Raw genomic sequence first — 5000 nt, forward strand, 5'->3', positions numbered from 1 at the left:
ACCCGTTCGTGGACCACCCCAACCGCCAAACGCGCACCTCCAGCGGATGAACGGCGGACGTTTCCCGCACTCGTAAAGTGCAATCCACCCCTATAACTTGCGTTTCATGAAGAGTTATTTCCAATATGCGACATTCCCGCTGTCCCTATACATGAGCCGCGACCTGTACCACTTACGAGCGAGAGACGCGATCGCGTTGCTCACTGTACGGCGTCCGATACCGAGCCATCAGCATGTCGGTCCCCATTCGCGTTGCACTCGCACTCGCACTCGCACTCGCACTCGCAGTCGCAAAAACGTGGGGCAAATATATTACGCGGAAGAGTTATAACAGACCGAGCCCCACTGCATGGGGGGAGTTTTTGTCACTAATGTACACAGATGAAACATTTTGGACTGGAACCAGATTACCCGTACACACGGCGCTGATTAGTAATCAATGCAGAGCCATCAAATTACAGAATATATATACAACTGTCCGTATACATGCTGAAAGAGTGTGCCCACAATGGGAACCACACGTCAGCCAGACACTCTCATCACGCACCACTCTCTGCTTCTAACGGGCGCACATACAATATGTAAGCACCAGCATGGAACAACATCCAGTGCATCCTCTCCGCCACATTACACAATCCACACTATCACAACCAGACCAGGAGGTCCATGCGGAAAATAGAATATCCCCCCCTTTCGACATCCACCATTGCGCAGATAAGGCACCAATACCCACACATGTCCTATACAACGGTGCACCCAACATCACAATAGTACCTCCTGTCACAGCCCACAAACAATGACCTGAGTCAAAGACACAGGTCTGACACAAGCATAGAATTGGAGCGCCGCCTCTAATAAGCCAAAGGTGCATCCTGACGTGACAAATCTCATCATGTCACAAGCATTCACTTACTATAATCACTATCAACGAACGTGCCGCCCCCGCCCCCCCCCCCTACACCTTTCCTTACAACAACGTGTAACCTAACCTAACCTATGTTGTACCTTAACCTAACCCATGTTGTGCCTTAACCTAACCCATGTTGTGCCTTAACCTAACCCATGTTGTGCCTTAACCTAACCCATGTTGTGCCTTAACCTAACCCATGTTGTGCCTTAACCTAACCCATGTTGTGCCTTAACCTAACCCATGTTGTGCCTTAACCTAACCCATGTTGTGCCTTAACCTAACCCATGTTGTGCCTTAACCTAACCCATGTTGTGCCTTAACCTAACCCATGTTGTGCCTTAACCTAACCCATGTTGTACCTTAACCTAACCCATGTTGTACCTTAACCTAACCCATGTTGTACCTTAACCTAACCCATGTTGTACCTTAACCTAACCCATGTTGTCCCCTAACCTAACCCATGTTGTCCCCTAACCTAACCCATGTTGTCCCCTAACCTAACCCATGTTGTCCCCTAACCTAACCCATGTTGTCCCCTAACCTAACCCATGTTGTCCCCTAACCTAACCCATGTTGTCCCCTAACCTAACCCATGTTGTCCCCTAACCTAACCCATGTTGTCCCCTAACCTAACCCATGTTGTCCCCTAACCTAACCCATGTTGTGCCTTAACCTAACCCATGTTTTGCCTTAACCTAACCCATGTTGTCCCCTAACCTAACCCATGTTGTCCCCTAACCTAACCCATGTTGTCCCCTAACCTAACCCACGTTGTCCGCTAACGTAACCCACGTTGTCGCCTAAACCTGCTCTGTAATTGTTATACGACTCGTTCAATTAGTGTAGTGTTGCCCACCCGCAACCCTCGCAATATAGTTCGCTACTCGCACTGCCCGCTCCCCTGTGTATCGCTTCATGTTAAACACCTTGCAAGTCTTGCTGACTTTCCACATGCTCCTGCTGTACACTGTAATGTGGATGGCAGCAGGACGTACATGCCGCCCCCCCCCCACCCCTCCCCACGTCCCCACGTCCCCACCTTGCCCCCTGCCTTCGCAAGCTGGTTGGTGACAAGTTTGCATGTTCAATGCCCTTCGCATGCGACGTACGCAGGCTACGTTGTGGTGCGGCCTGTGTCAACTGTCCGCTGATGTCGTACGCGTGAACCACAATCTGTACTGCACATTCGTCCTTATGTACTGAATGATACATCGTGGCACATGTGTGACCGTACAACGACTGCGCCCAAAAACGGCGGACCATACAGTGCAAATATTGTGCACGCAGCTACGTGTCGTCTCCCTATGAGAGCTGGATTGCAGTGTGGTACGCCATAGAGACGTGTGGGAGGAACGGACGCCGTGGATGGCGATCAGCATGAGCTGTCTGTTGATGTATTCGGACCTAGTCGTCTCTCCTCACACACCGTGATGGCATGGTGCACCGCGTTCCATATCTGCGACATGCTACAGAGGCCGGTTGACAGTCGTTCGAGCAATGGACATCGCATACGTACGGGGGCCACCTTCCACGTATTGTCTAGGCGTGCACATTTTGTTGCGTGTATGTGGGCAGACGTAGTGTGGCGTGACACCTGACACAGGCATGCAATAATCGTTGAAGTTGCAAATGGCGATGGACGCCTGCGTTTTCTGGTGAAGTTACGCAAATGAAGAAATGGTAACCTGTTGTGGTGCGGTTGTTCTCGCTAGGGGTGAATCGGTGATGGCGACGATAGGTTGAGGTACTAACCGGTTGTTCCAGCGATACCCACCATGCCGACGAAACTGAACGGCATCTGGGTGTGAAGCGATACGCGGCGGTGGCTGGGTGGGACCGTCCCCGGCCGGTGAGGGGGCGCCTCCCGGCGTGCTGGCCGCGCGGTGCGTGGGCGCACGCGCTACAGCCGGCTGGTGGGGGCGGCCAGTGGCAGGCGCGCCGGCCGACGGACGCGGCAGGCGTCGCAGCTGCGCGCCGGCGCACCCTGCGCGCGGCGCCGTGCGGCCAAAGTAGGTCCTCGCGGGCCCGGTGCGAAGCGCGGTGGACATCTTCAGTGTGCTGGTCCGATTGAGGACTGTGTGCGTTGAGGATGCGCCGCCGCCCGGCGCTCGGCGCCGCGACGCCGTCTGCTGCTCGGTCGCCCCAGCGGTTCTCGCTGGTGGTTTGTATCGCAGCTGTGCGGATGTGTTGGCGCGTGCGCTGTGCTGGGAGAGTTCGCTTCGGCACCCAAGTGGGGCTTTTGTCCTTCTGTGGCGCTGGCGTTGGAGCTGCCGGTCACCGTAGGTGGCGCGTGTTGTCTCCCGCCGGCAATGCCACGACAGCACGCTCCCGGGCCTCTGTCGGCAGCGGCAAGCTCAGTTGGGAGCACGGGTGGTCGCACCGAAAGCGTCTACTCGCCTAACTCCGGGCGATTGCGCCTCTCTCGAACCCGACCAAGTACTTGGGACGGCGCTGCGCGCCGCCGGGACCTGAGAGGGTTTCGAGGTGTATTGTGCAGGGGAGCTCAGCCTCCTCCTGTTTGCAGAATGATTGAGCGGACGCTTGCGTGTTCGCGCGGGCCCCCGGGACACACTCCCGGGCGGCCGGCTGCTCAGCTCTAGTTGACGCAGCTCCCTGGTTGATCCTGCCAGTAGTCATATGCTTGTCTCAAAGATTAAGCCATGCATGTCTCAGTACAAGCCGCATTAAGGTGAAACCGCGAATGGCTCATTAAATCAGTTATGGTTCCTTAGATCGTACCCACGTTACTTGGATAACTGTGGTAATTCTAGAGCTAATACATGCAAACAGAGTCCCGACCAGAGATGGAAGGGACGCTTTTATTAGATCAAAACCAATCGGTCGGCTCGTCCGGTCCGTTTGCCTTGGTGACTCTGAATAACTTTGGGCTGATCGCACGGTCCTCGTACCGGCGACGCATCTTTCAAATGTCTGCCTTATCAACTGTCGATGGTAGGTTCTGCGCCTACCATGGTTGTAACGGGTAACGGGGAATCAGGGTTCGATTCCGGAGAGGGAGCCTGAGAAACGGCTACCACATCCAAGGAAGGCAGCAGGCGCGCAAATTACCCACTCCCGGCACGGGGAGGTAGTGACGAAAAATAACGATACGGGACTCATCCGAGGCCCCGTAATCGGAATGAGTACACTTTAAATCCTTTAACGAGTATCTATTGGAGGGCAAGTCTGGTGCCAGCAGCCGCGGTAATTCCAGCTCCAATAGCGTATATTAAAGTTGTTGCGGTTAAAAAGCTCGTAGTTGGATTTGTGTCCCACGCTGTTGGTTCACCGCCCGTCGGTGTTTAACTGGCATGTATCGTGGGACGTCCTGCCGGTGGGGCGAGCTGAAGGCGTGCGACCGCCCCGTGCGTGCTCGTGCGTCCCGAGGCGGACCCCGTTGAAATCCTACCAGGGTGCTCTTTATTGAGTGTCTCGGTGGGCCGGCACGTTTAATTTGAACAAATTAGAGTGCTTAAAGCAGGCAAGCCCGCCTGAATACTGTGTGCATGGAATAATGGAATAGGACCTCGGTTCTATTTTGTTGGTTTTCGGAACCCGAGGTAATGATTAATAGGGACAGGCGGGGGCATTCGTATTGCGACGTTAGAGGTGAAATTCTTGGATCGTCGCAAGACGAACAGAAGCGAAAGCATTTGCCAAGTATGTTTTCATTAATCAAGAACGAAAGTTAGAGGTTCGAAGGCGATCAGATACCGCCCTAGTTCTAACCATAAACGATGCCTGCCAGCGATCCGCCGCAGTTCCTCCGATGACTCGGCGGGCAGCCTCCGGGAAACCAAAGCTTTTGGGTTCCGGGGGAAGTATGGTTGCAAAGCTGAAACTTAAAGGAATTGACGGAAGGGCACCACCAGGAGTGGAGCCTGCGGCTTAATTTGACTCAACACGGGAAACCTCACCAGGCCCGGACACCGGAAGGATTGACAGATTGATAGCTCTTTCTTGATTCGGTGGGTGGTGGTGCATGGCCGTTCTTAGTTGGTGGAGCGATTTGTCTGGTTAATTCCGATAACGAACGAGACTCTAGCCTGCTAACTAGTCGCGTGACATCCTTCGTGCTGTCAGCGATTAC

General features: G+C 54.1%; 1 non-coding gene across 1 annotated transcript in view; it reads left to right on the plus strand.

Moving 5' to 3' along the window:
- The first annotated feature begins 3520 nt into the window (after positions 1 to 3520).
- LOC124772994 overlaps positions 3521 to 5000 on the plus strand; it is a 1909-nt gene continuing 429 nt past the window's right edge. The window contains exon 1 of the ribosomal RNA XR_007014443.1: positions 3521 to 5000. This exon is cut by the window's right edge and continues 429 nt beyond it. This is a non-coding gene — a ribosomal RNA (small subunit ribosomal RNA).

Source organism: Schistocerca piceifrons, unplaced genomic scaffold (assembly GCF_021461385.2).
Source record: "Schistocerca piceifrons isolate TAMUIC-IGC-003096 unplaced genomic scaffold, iqSchPice1.1 HiC_scaffold_943, whole genome shotgun sequence".
Taxonomy (NCBI): domain Eukaryota; kingdom Metazoa; phylum Arthropoda; class Insecta; order Orthoptera; family Acrididae; genus Schistocerca; species Schistocerca piceifrons.